Raw genomic sequence first — 18,000 nt, 5'->3', positions numbered from 1 at the left:
GATATTTCACATAGCGAAAAGCTACCGTGAATTCTCAGTTCCGTAAAGCCAAGTGAAATACCTAAAACTAAAGAGAAATTCCACGAAAATTGCACGAGAGCCACAAAACACGTCGCTGTATTCACAGTCATAATTTAAGGTGCATGCACATACCAAAAATTTATTGATGTGATTGTGGCAATGCCAAACGAGTAAGGTCTTGTGGAAATCCGTGCAACGCATATGAAAAATGGTGTCCGCACCGAGGAATGCCTTATATAGTTTCACTCCCAGTGGCATCGCGTAGTGCTGTGGGCGTTGTTATCCGAATTTTAGGTATGCTGGTCAATCAAACGCTCAACCTGTTAGTTCGAAACGTTGCTACCTTTCCAAAACTTAGCAATAATTTTAAGTCATATACTCAACCGGAGGGCAAGGAACCACCTCAGACATCGTTGCAGTACTCCGCTGCAATGTAAACACATATCGACCCGTGTGCCTGTTTTAACGGCTAACAAGTCCTTTCCTCCAAAACCCGAAAACAAGCAGTCTCGCGAGAAGAAGTAAAACAAACCATTATTTTATTTATTGGTATCTTAAAACGGCTTCGCCTGTTTCGGCTCCGCAGTAAAATGTGGGTTTTCAAGAAATAACTGCATGCATGTAGGGTTGATAGGGAGATTTGAAATACCCCCATATCCGACGCGAGGCTATCTGAGAACAGAATAGCTCAGCTATCTTTCATGTCTAACGCGGCTGTCAGTGGCGACCAAGTTCAGAAAAGTTATTTCTGCCGACGCATTTTAAATATTACACGCAATGTGTCTCTTCGCTGCTTTTATGTTCGGAGTAGCCGCGCCTTAGCGCTGCAGAAAATGGCGAAGCCTGAAACTACGTGCGCATGAGCACAGGTCTTCGGAGGGCAAGCGCGCGCTCAAGATGCGGACAAGTGACAGCCCTGACTAGACACCAGTATGTCGAACCCAAGCATCTTGGGTTTTGGTTATAACAGTTCGAACCACTTTAGAGCTTTGTGAACAGACTCATCTGCATTCAAACGGGTTCGAAAAAAAATGCATTCACATGCCTCCGGTTTCGCAAAAATACTCGGTACATTGGAGAGACAAATTCACTTGAGTTAGAACTACTTCAAAGCGTTTCCTCTTGCACGGGTAATTACTTTTAAAAGTCGCAAAAAATGAATAAAGCAACCCATAAAAGCCATGATTAGCCCACACAATGTGAACTGCCCACCAGATTGGCCAAATATAAGCAAGGCGACTTTAATACACTGAGGATAGCGGGGAAACTTACTTTGAAGCTCTTGCAAGGCATCATAATAGGAAGAAAACGAAGATTCAGTATTCATTCACAAAACTCATAATTAAGCCAGAAACTGAGCCAGAAACTACAAATATAGCCCACATGTGCGCGCTAACTTAGCCCCTGCTTCCACTGACTATGAACTCACGGTGTCACACATAGTTCTCTCTGGAGAGCGGGAAATAGCGCTTCTTCTTAGGTTGTCCAAGGCTACGTGAAGTATAGGAACATACTCAAGAACCGCATATTTGAAGGGCCCTATGGCGATGAGGTTATCGGCCGTGGAAGGCTCTAGCTTGACGAACCAGCCGACGACATCATCACACTGAAACCGACGAACTGGCGGGTTGAACGGAAGTGTCGGCCATCCTGCCATGGCAGCGTCGTAAGAGAAAGCCCAATCACTTACGGTTCCCCCATTGTAGTCGGCCAGTCGGTGCGGGCCGTGTATACTTATCGTGACCGGCGGCGATTAAAGGCTAAACCCCATTAGCGCGATTTCGTGCGCGACAGCGACGAGCGACGGGTTCGCGCGACGGATCGGGCCGTCGCTTGAACAGATCGCTCGGTCTTGTCGCGCGATCGCTCGGTTTTGCAAATGTAGAATTCGTCGCTCGTCGCCCAGAAGTGCTATGAGCGACTAGCCAATAGCGCAAAGCCGGAACTGGATGTACATAACTCCAGTACTTCCGATTGTCGCACGGAACGAGCAAACGATTGAATTTTTATAGGTGCAAGGATAAGAACCTACTGCAAGACTTTCAGAAATATCTTATGCTGCTTTTTACAGTAAAATACATCAACTTAAGTTTATAAAGCACGCGTCACGCTAGTTTCGGCGCGTATATTGCTGCTCTCATACCGGCAACACTGGGGAGACGTCGCTCGAAGTCATCGCTCGCATGGGGTGCAACTTGTAGGCGACGAGCGAACGCGACAGCCATCTCCATCGCGTCGCTTGTCGCTGTCGCGTGCAAGATCGCTTGCATGGGGCTTATACTTAACCGTGGCGGCTGGCCAGCAGAGTAGCATGCCGTCGTTCGGGTTCGGCAGCATGGAGAGTTCTTTTTCTATAGCTCGTGCCCGGCCTATCAACCTCTTCTTTTCCGGCCATCAAGCGCGTCCGATACTGGCGCCGCTACATAATCCGTCCTCCCCAGCGCACAGTGCAATAACGGTAAATGACGGGACAGTCACCAGTAGCTTGCGCTAACAAAATGCAAAAGCGAAAAGTTCAAATCTGTCCTTACAATTAAGAATGAACGGATGTGAGTGAAGGATATATATATATATATATATATATATATATATATATATATATATATATATATATATATATATATATATATATATATATATATATATATATATATATATATATATATATTGTCACGTGGTGGTGACGTTGAAGAACACAGTAGCAATACTGTGAACGACAAAATTAACTTTTATAGGGCGAACCTGTGCCCACAAAACAGGCTACACTTATAGCAGAACGATAACGGCGAACACTGTCGGCGATGGTCGAAATTCTGATCATAGAGTCAAGCGCGTCGGCTTTTATAGACCGGTCGTCGAACGTTCCAGAGCAATCTCTAGGACCCGCATGCCTTCCACAAAGTTCTACGCCATTCGCGTCGCGCATACATGCAATCAGATTACACAAGGTTCGGCGACAACAGACAGCGGATAGAAGCATCGATAACATTCCAGAAACTTCCGATACATGCAGGCGCGTCCTGCGCTGCGCGATAACATTTGTTAGGCGGTGAAACATGTCGCCCGATAAAGACAAGGGCACGTGTCAATACCCCCCTCTTAAAAAGCATCGACTCGATGCTGCAAACGAAAGTAATAAAGAAGCACTCGCGATCGCAGCAAAGAAAACAACAAAATGAGGAAAGTTCGTCAGCGTCCGTAAAAGGGTTTAAGACGCACCACGCGGACCACTTCAGATCGTGCGCGGCGCCACTGTGAATACGAAATGCCGTCTGGCACGACCTCATAGTCCAGTGCACCAATACGTCGGATGACCGTGTAGGGTCTGAAATAGCGTCGCAATAGCGTCGCGAACACTCAGCACCACGCTCTTCGATTTTACTTCGCGCAGGCAATACAACGCCCGTAATCGTAATGTTCGATTTCATGTTCCATTTCATGTTCCGGCGGCGAGCGAATCATGTCCCAGCCGATGACGAAAGGCAAAACAAGAAGGAAAATTGATATAGTCCGCTAGTAAAGGTGGCCCAAAGACCCAGTTCACGGTTTTGTTGCGCTCGCTCCTTAGGAAGTGCTGGAGGTGCATTCCTGGTGCGTGCATCGTGCAAGCTCCTGGTAGCAGATGACATGGCGCTGTGCTCTGCCAACTCATTTGCGCTTGGGATACCGCCTGTCGGCTGAGTATGAAGAAGAGTGACATTAAAAATTACTCAAACATTGCGCAAACTCCCGGTACCTAACGTTTATACTCTTGAACTTGCCAGATAATATTTAGTTTATATTTAATCAACAAGGAGATACATTGTACAGCTCCTCGTTTAGCTCGTCATATGATGAGGTACAGTTCAGAGGCCACACCTTCTCGTCTATTGGTCGCGTCCTTCTCTACTTCCAACTCCGGCTTGGGAGTGGCCAATTTAGTGTAATTAAGCAGCGAAGTGAACAGTTCGCTTTCCCAACCGTTATAAGATTCCGCCCCAGATAACAGAACGGACGCCCGAAGTGGCTAGCAAAACATGAAAAGCCGACGTTTACCGATGCTGAAAGACCGTCAGAATTTCTTTCCTCGGAGGTGGGCATTAAAGTAAAAACAATGTTGTTACACATCAAAACGAAATGCCCAACATATGCGACGTAAGAATCACCATGATATACGTTTAAAGGCCGCAATGGCTTCGGTATAAATAACACGGGAGGAACACGAAGGGGACCGCACATTCGACATTGGTTGATAATGGAGCCCTGGCGCGATAGCGGCCAACGATGCCATTGTCAGTTGACAAGCACAATGGTACTAACACCACGTACAGCGAGCAGCACAAACTTTCATTTTCAAGCTTGTATTTTAAATTAGTGCACGCACACCTCGCGGGATAGTGCACAGCAACGCATTGCTTTGCCACAATGCCTGAAGGAGCTCGCAACAAAGAACCACCGCACAAATCGCACTATAACAAAGAACGCGTACCATCAGCCCCCACGCCATGGCACCGCAAAACTTCCAGTCGCGAAGCAAGACTCATGGCTGCTTACCATTATATAGAAATGAGCGCTTTGTCGAGTACAGTTTTCACAAGAGCTCTGAAAAAGATTCACCGTGATGGGCCATTGCATTGAACGCTGGCCTCTGACGGTGGTAACAATGAAATAATACCGAGAAGGAAGGTTCACTTCCTCCTCGCAATCACTCTCTCTTTCTCTCCAATTTTGTACCATTTCGAGACAAAACGGGCTTTGTTTTTGATGGTTCTTAATGAAAATATTTTGTCCCAAAGGGGCATTCTGGGAAGTGCGTAGGGCTGTCTTTTTATGGCGTTTTAATGAAATCATTTGGTCCCACAGCTGCATTCTACGGCTCTTTTTGGTTCTTAGCAATGTTGTAATTTTTATGTTTATATCGAGGGAAGCCAGTTCGATGATCTTTCTAAAATTCTGCTTTGGGATATAGACATTCCAGTGAAATTATACTCAACCGGCGCCAATAAATTAATGTGTAATCTTATGAGAAGCTCCTTAGGAGCAACATTTTTTTTTTTTTTTTTTGGAAAGCGGATGCTGCCAGAACACTATTGAAACGCTTTTTCGTTTAGTCGATATCTCCTCGATAGGTCCAAAATGTCCCATCAGAACATATGTGGGACATTTCCTGGAGATAAGTTGTTTCTTGGGTTTATTGTGCATCGTTTCTCAGTTCTCTCGTGGCGAATGGAAGTACCTCTCTTTGCAGCGTAGCCCAAACGAGGACTCGGTGCCCGATCAGAATTCGTCTCATTGAACAACTTAGATGGCCTCTCTACAAATGCGATGATATCTCGTTAAAAAGGCAAGCCTCCTATTCTCACTTCTCGTGCACATTTTCGAAATGGCACCCAACGTAAGCTTACCTGGGGATGTATTCTGCGAAGATCACTTTCGCCGATAATATCGCCATGGCCACGCCCTCACCATCGGGACGAGCTGACTGGCTATTTGAGCAAAATAGGATGAGCTCATTGGCTGGTTGCGCTCTGCGTCATCCAATTTTTCTCAACCAGCCAATCAGCGCGCATCTGACGGCCGGCGACACTGCCGCCGAAAGTGATCGTCGCAGAACACGTTTCCTGATATGAAGTCAGCTCCGGATGCATGAACGCTAGCGTTGTCGGCGTCGAAATCAAATCGAACAATGCGTGCCAGCCGAATTCTGCGCCGATCCGCGCTGAGCGTCTTAGTGCTTCCGCATTGTCGTTTGACGACCTTCGGGATATGAAAACAATTCGTGTTCGTCGGCTTCAGCTTTCGTATAGAGCTGCCGCTGTGGTTGAAGCATCCAGCAACAGCACACATAAACATCGGGAAAAACGGAGGCACACTGACATTGACTGCACCGTCATCGAAACGCACAGCGCAGCAGCGGTTGGCGCAAGGCGACGGTACATCAAAATGGAAAGCTGCGATCCCAAGATTCCTAGCTGTCACATCGGTGCAAGCCGTGTATACAAGCGTACTGTGAACAATTCACAACTTCCTCCTACATTGCACGCGAGAATTAATAACAAACCAATTTCTACTTCTGGTCAAAAAACAAAGAAGAAGGCTAGCTGATCAACCCAAATCTGTCCAAAAAAATGCTTTAGGTACGCTATTGTCTCCTGTAAGAACGCTACCTTTGTATTCAACGTCTATAACACCGATTAATTAAGCAACCTTTAAGTTAAATATATTGTCTTAAAGGCCATTCACTTTAGGTTCCTACTTAAGGGATTGGGAAACTTTTCATGGCTGAAGTGCACAGGCGCATGAGTTGGGTGAAGCTCTTGGATTGTGACAAGCAGAGCCTGTTCGGATATAATTTTTTAGCAAGGTTAGCCTACAATTAATATAGATGCACAACCTACGAAACAATGTATCAGCGCAAGTAATCCACTGTAACTTTGCCGCCAGATTTTCCAGGCTCTATGTGATCATCACAATGCGTAATTTTCTCTTTTGTTTCAGGACTGCGGTCATTTCATTGCCAGCTGTCATGATGAAGAGAGAGATTTACAGAAAGGCAATGAGTCGGCGTGAGCCATAACTTGCTCCGGCCTGCTACTCTACATCAGGATGAAGATTTCGTAGCCAAACATAAGGCTTCATCCTGCGGTTCCTTTTTTCAACAACAGAGACATTGGCATCTTGTTAGCTAGAACTTTTCTTTTTCATCATTTACGCACCGTGACCAGTTTAGTGGCTTGAATTTGAGTCATCGCTGGGACAAAACATATCAAGGCATGTCTGTTGCAGTAAGGTTGAGGAGGAAAACTTTCGCAGTTCCGCCCGAAAGGAGAAGCACCGATTGCGGTAGAAAATTAGTAGATAGCTGTACGAAATAAGGATAGTAGCTTTATCGGGCGTACAAACTTGTAAACATTCGCTTACTAACTAACTGAACAATGATGGAATGTGTAAGCGTGACTCAACGAGGACGTAGAAAGAAACAGACACATACACAGACAGCGCTGTCTTCGTGTGTCTGTTTCTTTCTGAATGATGCATTCAAACCAACTATCCCGCCAACGTGTTTTAACTAAATTAACAAGCACAGTGGCACGAGCGCACAGGTAAACATGAACACATCCCGCTCGATGAGCGCGGAAACTCGCTGTCAAAATGCGGGGGTGGGCAATTGTGGCAGCAGCAAGCGAATTAACCTTCGTGCATCTCTCGCTTCAATCTCGCTTCAACGCAAACAAAAGGTCGAAAGCACAGCGCATACGAAGCTACCTGCACTACGCGCACTTTGCAAACATCGCAGATTGTTTTGAAGTTGCGGCCCGGACGGGCGCGCCCTTTGGCCACGTCGGAGATCGCTTTTACGACACACGAGCGCCGGCAAAACGTCCCTACGACGTCCGCCACAGGCATGACGGAAGAAAAAACTGAGGAGGGGCCCTGAGGTCACTTTTTGTGAAGCTAGGTGAAGCCGGAAGTTCGCGTTGCTCCACCATCACGTGAGGCCAGTTCTCCTCTCTTCTTTATATTTCTTCGAAACCATGCTGCGCAGGTGCGAGAGAGAAAATCTGGGGGCCTTGGCTCCTTGAATATGTGAGTCTGCCTAGGCACAACGGAGGAGGTTAATTTCTTAACGCGTGTTGCATGCATTTGTCCCCTAGGCATGCCGGCATTTCGGAGTGCGATCCAGTTTGTTTACGCTTCGCCGTTGGCTGCCCGTGCGGTATGGCAGTGGACACGGACGCCCCATTTGGTGATCGCTGTGTCTGAAGGGGCAAGGTTCTGACTGGTGTTGTATAAGTCGCGGGTCGCTTTTTTAGTCGCGACGATGGATTGCATTTTTACAACCACTGCTCCAGGAGGGCACATGTAACCGGCAAATGGAGGCCTCAGGAGAGCACCTGAGGTTATGTTAAAGCAGTCGGCGCAGGATCTCCGGGGCACCTAAACGGTAGCGGGGGGATGAAAGCTGGAAGCAGGGCGGCCCGTGGGTTGGGGCCGCAGAGGCCGAAGCGTGCCAGGGGGTGTTCCCAAAAAATTGGCTGTCCACGACAGTGGACAGCCGCAAACGTCCGTCGTTGCAGCAAGTGCCACGCCCCGCTGTACCTACTAGCAATTGTAAATACGCGACCGGGGGGCTCGGATGCGCGCGCTCCGCAGCAATCCTAAACCAAACGAGGTGATCGCGATGTCTCATTGCATTACCATTGCCGAATTTATGTTGAAAGGAGTTCAGAAGGTACTTCGCAAATTGGGCCGGTAGGTCGAATACGCTGCTTTTAGCGGCTTTTATTAAACATGCTTTATCAGCCCAGCCAAATGAACTGTTATCAAGCGCACGTACAGGCCGCTGCCACGTTCTTGCGTGTTTTTAAAGATCACCTTAATCGCTCCCTTCTACATGCTTTTCTCTGCTTGAACTTCCTCGGGCTCTCAGACGGACTTGCGAGTTGGTCGATTGGCGATATGAAAAAATATACATATTCTCACTGCACTGCGAGAATGCACTGGAGACACGTACGACACACCGACCCATTTGCGATCCACCGGGAGGCGGACGTTCTGTGGAGCCTAGCTCACTCTTACAGCGCATCTGCCAACCTTCACTTCCCTGCACTTATCGCGTGCACAGATAAGATACGCCTGCGGTAGGGAATATTCCTTCCTTAATAAGTCGAAGCAGCCGCTTCTTTCCCATCTTCCCGGATGAAGCGTCGACTGGGCGGCGCATGGTGCCGAGGGCAGCAAAATGCACATATTCTGCGTAAAGCTCTATCAGCACGTGCATTGTAATACACCTGTGTAGGTGTGTATGACCCTCGAACGCGCTCTGGTTAAAATAGTTCGTGCTGTCGCGAGTACTGCGAGAAACGAGCAACAGTAGAGTAACATGTGTTTTAATATGCACAAGAGCAACTTGTTACTGAACACCAAGTACTAAAACCAGGATTATGCATTCTTGAATAACGTACGTTCTGCGCGCCGCAAATGCACCATACGCTGTCTGAAGCAGGAAAGGCTCACCTGCAAGGCATTCATTGTGCAGGTTCTGAAACGCATCGGTTTCGACTGGCTATGAAACGTTAGCATGATTCCGCCGAAGAGGGTAAAATTTCCTGTGAATATTCATTCGACCGTTGCCATTGCCGGGGTCCGGTACATTGCGTACAGCGTTGCATGCGCGTTCATTTGACGAGTTTTAGTTCCTCCTGTCCCACCTGACCACAGCAACGTCCGAGAAAGCACGGTCTAGATAACGCTAACAAAACACTGAGGCTGGCGTAAACCTGCCCGCACGACGCCTTTGCCACAGTACGAAATATGCGGAGCAACACGTGTGAACGCACACAAACAAAGCAAAGCCGCCATTCTGGACCGAATACATGGCCGCTAAAGCAAAAGAAAGACAAACAAAGCAAAAAAAGTAACTATTACGTCACTTCCCCATACCTTTCTTCTAGCGCGCGGAAGGGGGTAGGGTCACTTCCTCGGCCTTTTCCTTCCTGCCTGGCCAAAGTCTTCTAGTATGGTGCCCGCAATTCGCATGGCCAACGCCCTAGTAGACGCCGCGGATGTCTCCACTCAGTAGGGGGAGGCGGGCGAGCAGGACATCGACGCACCCAAGAAGCCATAGAAGGATCGACATTTGGGCGAGTTGGTACTGGTTGAACATTTTAAAGGGTCAGCTCAAGATGACGAAGACAGAAGGCATGAACACACAGGACAGCTCTGTCCTGTGTGTTCCTGTCTTCTGTCTTTGTCATCTTCCGCTGCCCCTTCAAGATGTTCAACCCTATTAGCCCCGAGAGAACGAGTTAGAGGGGCGCTGCGAGCGCCACTTGCGTAACGTCAGGGCACGGACTCGCGCCTGTCATCTGCTGCAGTTCGGGCGGTGTCCGCATGCCTTCTGCAGTGTTTCCGTTTGTTCGCTAACATACACAATGCTTGTATACTTATGACGGGCCTCTCAAATATATATTTTACGATGCCTTCGTTCGCCAAAATGTAATCAAGGAGCTCATTTCCTAGACGACAATATATTTCTTGAAGGCAACTCTATAGTGCCACTCGAGGGAGCTCAGACCAGCACATTACGGGTTTTCCATGCGCGGATCTACACTTTCCAGTGGTAGCTCAGGGGAATAATAAAAGTATAGACGCAAAAGCACAGCACATAAGAATCTAGTTAAGATTCCATACCCACCATGGTGCAATACACGTGTCATAAATAAACGCTGACTATATACGACTTCTACAACATTTATCTTGATTTTAACCCGCTAAAATATGTTTGCTCACGACGAATAGTTCACGGTATAATATCGAATTTTTCTATTTCTTCACAGAAACCCTCATCAGTAAGACAAGGACTTAATTACCACGGCAGTTTAGATTCGGCCGGCACCACTTGCGTTTTTAACTGGTTCTCAAAATTAGGCCGTTCTTCACCGGTTAAATTTAAGTGGCGGTAACTTGAAGGAAAGCTGATTAAGGTTTATAGCTGTTTGGAGCACACAGAAAGGAATGCACCAATATTTATTCCCCTGCCATGTTACATGCTCAACTCACTTGAGCAATTTACTGGTGCTTCTTGCTTTAGAAACAGACATGACGAATCTGTTTGAACAAATGACACAGGCTGCTGCTGTGAAATATTTGAGTGAAATAAGCCTTTTGGACCGGTTCGCTGCAGCCAGCAAGAAGCCTAAGTCCCATTCATTAGTAGTGTTGCACATATGCAAGATATTATTGTTCCCCAGTGGAGGTCAAGTGTTCATGTGAGATTTGTGGTGTCTTCTTTAAGAGGCGGGTCCGCGAGGTTTCCTTTTATGCACTGACAAAGGAAATAGTTTTGAGTCTGTGTAATTAAACAACGCAGGATCGAGACATGTTGAGGCAGGGTGCCTTTGCATTTTCCATTTCAACGCAGCCTAAACTGCACTGTAATGCATCGAGTATGCTATAGGCATTGTAATTGGAGCTGTAAAGAGCTACTTCATGGTTTCAATTCGAAGTTGTAGTGAAATGCTGGGCTTCGCGAACAAAGCGCGCCTCGCCACAACGACAGTCGGTTGCTTCCGTTGCTGGAGGGGTGTGCCATATCGTCGATAAAAGCTAGTGAGGGCCACTATGACACATTTCATCGCTTACAGGTGCTTGCATGGTTCTCTATCTTGACCACGAAATTTTCTTTCATGTGATTGCTGTTATGGTATTCGTGAAGTATATATATATATATATATATATATATATATATATATATATATATATATATATATATATATATATATATATATATATATATATAATATACACGATGCGCCGTCGTGTTAACAGCCAATGCGTTTCGGTGTGCCTGTTTCAGAGAACGGTGAGAATAGTACCAAACCATTTCACACAAAATGCGTGCCTATCTCTTCCATTTTGGCCTTAATACAATTGCCACATTTGACTAAAACAACTCACCAGGGTGATAAGAATTATGATGAAAGCTTCGCTGGGCAGTGTCCTTCTAACACGGATGTATAATGTTGACACCAAATATCAAGGTATTTCTTCCATGTAAAATACTATGTCTCTCATAGTTAAGTAATAAGGGCATGTTAAGTGTTTAGAGGACCATCATAAATCACTTCGCGTGTTGAATGTGCAGATGTTATTTTTAAGCAAAATTTATGAACAGACAGGTTGCATATATGCATTGCAAGACCAGTAGACCCCTTCAGCGCTACATAGCTTGCGATATCCAACTCGCAAATTTTCACGACTCACGCTGTTTCAAAGACGAAACTGCGGTCCACGCATGGCAACAGAAATAATCCGAAATAACCTTCTGTAAGTACGGCTCAAGCCGCCAATACTCCAAGCACGCACCAAGAAAACGAGCGCGCGCGGCAGCCGAGCGAGCCGAAGCGAGCAGCGTCCTGGCCATGACATCACTCGCGAGAGGGCGCCACTCATTCTCGCCAATTCTCGCCGCTAATAGAAGCCGCCGGAGAAAAACGCCCCCCTAAGGTCCCGAATAAAACTTGAAGGTAGCGACAACTCCTCTCTCCTCCTCCTCCTATGCGGGCGTTCCTTTTCTCGGCTCCTCCCGGGCGCCGACGGTGGCGGCACCTTGGCCGCGTACAGCTAGCAGACGCTCCCAATCTTCGCCTCTATGGCGCGCAGTGCACTGCGCGCCTGAAGGATTTCGTTGTTGCGTTTAAGACAGGAGAGGTTCATAAATGAGTTACGCCAATAACTGCCTGTATCCACGTTGCACTGCTTTATCGAAGCACCTTCAACTGCGATAATTTCGACTGCGGTGCCAACGGTGGATGTGGTGTGCTCAAGCGAGCTTACGGAGTGTTTTTTCTCGAACGGTGCTTTTTGATCAGCTTCATTTGAACTTCAACGCCGCCAAGTGAAATTGAAACAACATAGGCTGTATGTGGATATTTACCTTTTACTTTTTTAAAACACCGGCGTGGGGTTTAGGCTCTATAAGAACCGATGGTGGTGTGCTACTTCCATGATCTGTCAAAGGCGCGTTTGCTCGTACTAGAAAAAGGTTTGGTAAGGCATCAGGCCTTGATTTCTTCATGCCGTAGTTCCGAAGGATTTGGCTTTCAAATTGGTCTTCGATCAAGTTCTCCTAAGATGAATAAACTAAGATTTCGTGCGGCATACTTTTTAGAAATGATACAAGGCACGGAATAAAATATACGGCGTGACATTTCATAAATAATTTCGAAAATAAGAACTGTCGATATGTCAGTCCGCTGTGTGCATGGCCGTAACAATTTTATCAACGTCGGACGTTGAAAATCGTCTGGGTCACTGCGCGCCCCCTCGTTAGAGGTTTCTTTTACCCGATGTATCCGCGTTAAAGTTTTCAAGCAGCTTAGATTTGCATGACATTTTTGAACCCAATATTATTGTGTTGAGCGAATGTCTGCATTCTCATTTATTACGCACGCAGATATGGCGCGCACAAGATATAGCTGGCGTTACAGTAGTCACAGTAACTGCCGACTTTGGTAACAACCCCTCAAATGCAAATACCTGCACCAGTGCGCGCTACATAAAAGTTAGACCTGCACTGCGAGTAGCACGAACAGCGGGTTTCGAACGCCGTTTTAGTCTCCAGTTCGTCATCGGAGTCCAACTAAAAAGAAAAATATGTCTAGCAATGCGCGCCACATCAGTATGCAATACGTGTCACTGAACGGCTGGTTGAACTAACATATGAAGTGCAACTTTAGTGTCTAAGCCTAGCAATGGTTTGAACTACAACGAAACGAGTGCGCCAAACAACGTGCGCAACATCAGAATGTAGCCTGTCGAACCAATAGCGTGAACAGCGAGGCTCAGACAACATGAAGCACGGCTTTCGTAGCAGCGGGTGAACGTTTACAGCTACAACAGTGCTGAACGTTATTTAGTGCGAAGAAAGGCTGCAGACGCTCGCGCTTCTCAACAAATCGTCCGAAAAAATACGAGTGACTTCTGATAAACGGCCACTTTCCCAACAAAGGCGCGGGTTCCGCGTATTATCAAAGTTTGCACCGGCTGATCCTCTGCAGCCAAATCTTTCGGCGAGCCGCGTTGCTTCTTCCGGATGGAATAACGAAAAGTCCTTTCCCTAGCCTCCTAGGTTGTTGCACCCATAAGCACAACATAGGCTAGGCAACGCCGCAATACAGCGCTAGCGAAACGCTGCCCACCAAAACTACGCCGCTAGAAACCAACCGATGCGCGATTTCGATACCCGGCAGGGCGCCGGCGTCTGCTACGAACCAAAAAAGCGCGCTAGCACGTGACCACGGCGCTGCGGCTAATAGGAGGGTCGACTCTCCGGAAGCGTGGCAGGCGACAGAGAAAGCGGCAAAGTTCAGAAGAAGTCGTTACTTTTAGATCATTTAGGGGCTGACGCCCACCGTTCCTATAGCCTGAACCCCGTGCCTCGCGCTCGACAGGAGGTGGAAAGCTTGCAGTCCGCGTTCCTTGCTCTCGCACACGAGATTGAACCGCGTTCGCCGGCTCACCCTCGCATGCTTTCACTCGCCTATACAGCATACGGCGCGCCGAGGCTTTTGTCGCCCTTGGACTTTATACAGAACCTCACGGCGACCGCGACTGCAGAAATGCGCCTGGAGTGTCCATATAATTGCTATCGCAATAAAAGTTTTATGACGCTTAAGCCTCGCCTTTAAGGGAAGAACGATCCCTAACTGCTTTTCACGCTTCCCGGCAAATGCAGCTTCTGTAACCGTAATGTTTACCGGGAAACGCTGGCAGCGAGTGCCATGCACCAAGGTGAACTTTCTGGTAGAAAAGTAGCCTCTTGCGTGGGCTGATCTTCTGTTATTCTTTCACACTGTTACTATTTCAGTCTGAGGAGATCTAACATAAAAGGTATGCGCTGCCAGTGTTTTGATTTTATGACATATATTTGTGGTCTGCGTTGCTCAGCTCGGACCTACAACAGCAACTCTGGGCCGTCCAACGAGCTGAGGAAGCCGCCAAGGGACAACTCTTGGCCGGAACCTAGGTGGGGTCCAGGCCAAACCCACCAATACGCAGGGCACTCAATAAAGTTATTTGAATGAATGAATGAATGAATGAATGAATGAATGAATGAATGAATGAATATATTCGTGGGCTGTTATTCTCAAAATTCCGAGGAATAACTTTGCAAAGAAAGAAAGACAACGTATAAGCAACATGGATTACTGAAGAGTAGATGGGTATGCGTTATCCGGAAGGCTTTTTGCCGAAACAACGGTAGACGCAGGGCGCGGGACGCCGACGCCGTATTTCCTGCGACGCGGGGCCCTTAACGCTGTCTTTAAAAAGGCCTAGTCATAGAGAAATACATTCAACAAGAGCGGACGCCCACATAGAGCCCAGCGGCCGAATTGACTGTAGCGAAGCAAGCAAATTGGATTAACATGTTTTGATTTCGGTTTCAGGCGCGTGCGTTTTGAACTCTACCTTGCACGTGTTACGCCGGCTGCGCTAAACTGTGTGGCATATGCCTTTTTTTTTTTTGCTTCTCTTGCTCAAGCCTGTGCGGTCTTATTACCGAAGCGCATTATTATTTAGTAAGAATGATTGCGAACGATCTTTACAAGCCTCCATCGAATCTGTACCACATGCAATTTCATAGAGTAGACGCATGATACCTTGTAAATGAAGAGATGTTTATTTTGCTCTGTATAAATGCTCCTTCCGGGCTTTTTGTGCGTTTTTCCAACGTTGTGGGACCAGGTAAGCAGTGGCAGTTCCCGTACGAAGCTCCACCGGACGGCATCAGCTGAGAAAGTAAATTACAAGCATGTGTCATTTCGGTATTTAGCCCTTGTAGGAACAGTGCGTGTAGATGGGAAACGTGCGAAAGTGTCCGAACCTGGGCGGCATCACAAACCAAAACCATTCGCTTCTACATTCGCATCGCGTAGTGGCAATACCGGACTCATTCGAAGCAATACCATAAAACATGAGAACATCTGATTTCCAAGCATTCCCCATTCCCGAGCATTATTTCCTGCATTTTAAGAGCACAAATGCACCGGCGACTGCACGTTTCCAAAGCAACTTGTCCTCAGCCGACGCGATGTGCTACGATACATACAGAGTTGGCCACAACGCACGCTTTCAGCCAGACCATGCTAGACACTCCCAGAATGCCTTCTATTCGCACTCAAGACAAATGCGTGGGTGCAAAACCTGTTTTCAGTCGTTGAGAAAACAGAATTTTCCAGTTCTTGGCTTTTGAGCTCCTCGGCGTTATCGTATGCGTCTTCTGCCAGCGCAAGCAATACACTCGTGTTATCACTCTTGGCAACCGCTAGTCGCGCTTTGGTCAAACGTGAGTACTGAAAGAAGGCATATGTTGTTGCGGGGCCATTAAAAGCGTTACAAACTTGCCTCACTAAAGTTCAGTACATGCCAAACTGTCACGACGGTGGAGATGCTTTTTGCTAACTGTGTCAGAACACCCGACGTGGCGAGTGTGCCTCAAAAGTATACCCAAAAGTAACGAATTTAATTACAGTAACGTTGGGGGTCATATAATGCGTCACGAACTTGTCCCAGTAAGATTCATTATACGCGAAACTAACTGCGTTACACAGCCGAGCTGCTTTTCGCTAACTGTGTCACAAAGCCAGCTGCAGCGAGCATGCCCGAAAACTACCGAAACGAGTTGAAATAATGTTGGCGTTCATAGAAAGCGTCGCAAACATATGCCAGTACGAGCGATAAACTCGAATTAACTACGCCAGGACGGCCGAGCTCTTTTTCTCAAACTGCTTCACAAGTCTTGGTTCCGTGCTGTAAAAGCCAGAAGTGCTTGAAACGCGTCGGTGACTGTCAAACAAAATTTCTCACCTCGCCGTTCTCCAATAGTGCAGTGGTGGCGTGACGAAATGCAGAAGGTACGCAGGAATACGCCGGGAGCCCAACAAACAGGCTACATCCAAAGGAAACGGCTTGCCGAGCAGGCGAACTTCACATGCGCAGCCGGCCAGGGCTCGCTTCGAAGGCGTGTCTGATGCATGACGCATGCACCTGGCGCGTCTGGCGTGCCGTTAGCTTATTGGTAGGTTATGCAAGAAAAATAGGTCGCGAAGTATAAGTTAATTTAGACGCAGGACTTTCAAGCTTTACCGAGAAAGAAGAAAAAAAAAAAAAACGTCTGTAAGTTCATATCACATTTTTTTCTTATGCTTGCGTCAGCTAACGGATGGGGTTACCCCTAGTCGTGCCGTCTTTCCTGTTGCCAGTTTTCGCCGAGTGTCCGCTGTGGTTGAATTTCTTTCTCTATTGCCTGGTTCCGTAAACCTGACCATCAAGCTATGCCAAGGTCGATTCCTTCGCGTCTCACCTCGCGCGCCATCGAGGCGCAACTCCCGCAACGACGCTGGTGGCGCTCCTCATCAGTTATAGCTTGAGTTACTGTATATGGCTCCCTATGTGAGCCATATGCAGTAACTCTAGTTACAGCCATGGAGGAAGGAAATAATAGGAGGGAGCATGCCGCAACGCGTTTGAAGCCGATGTGGTGGCCCAACACGTGGGGAAGTTAAACGTGGCAGGCCTCTCCGAAAGGTGCGCGGCGTTGCTATACACTGCTGACTGCTTTTGCGGTAAGCGTGCGCTGCGGTTCGTGTTGCTGCAAATTGCATAGTAAAGTCAGTTGTCATTTCAGAAGCGAAGCACGCATATCCTTCACTTGTAAAGGGAGGCTAAAAAATGCTATGTAAACTGCTCCGCTCTCGTGCGCGGGATAAAGCAAAATTTAGTTTATGAGTTGGAGTGCACCATTTTTCTTTTTTTTCGATAATGTATGTTATAAGTTCTATCCGCCGTAGTTGCTTAGTGGTTGTGGTTTTGGGTTGCTGAGCACGAGATCGCGAGATCGAATTCCGGCCACGCTGGGCGCATTTCAACGGGGGCGAAAAGCGAAAGCAGCCGTGTACTTACACTTAGCTGTACGTTAAAGAACTCCGGGTGGCCCGAATTATTCCGGAGTCCTCCATTACGGCGTGCCTCATAATGAGATCGTGGTTTTAGCACGTAAAGCCCTATAATTTTTGTAATAAGATCGTATGCGCCCGATGGCCTACAACCCTAACACTTGTTTGTGTTCGCAGTACGCAGTGTTCGAAGCAGGGCCAGTGCATAGGAGCAAAGCGGAGACCGCATCACCCGGCCGTATATGGGTCTCAAACTCCAGAAGCTGGAAGAAGCGCTGTTTGCAGTTGCTGCTGTTTTTCTTGGGAGCATGATAAATTGACAACGCACCACGTTATAAAGGGAAAACAGCATAGCACGTACGTAGCATATGCAACTCACCGTTTCTCGTACGAGTCAGCGTTATCTGAGGTTAATAAGCGCCGCCGCATTTGGCCTGCAAGGATGACTCCGCTCCCGCAATGCGACCAATCGCATGCATGCAAACCCTCACGCGTAAGATGCCACTGATCCAGCGACAACGCAAATAAGTAATGCTCGCAT

This window comes from Dermacentor andersoni, chromosome 3, assembly GCF_023375885.2.
Source record: "Dermacentor andersoni chromosome 3, qqDerAnde1_hic_scaffold, whole genome shotgun sequence".
Lineage (NCBI taxonomy): Eukaryota > Metazoa > Arthropoda > Arachnida > Ixodida > Ixodidae > Dermacentor > Dermacentor andersoni.
Note: the sequence above shows the minus strand (reverse complement) of the source record.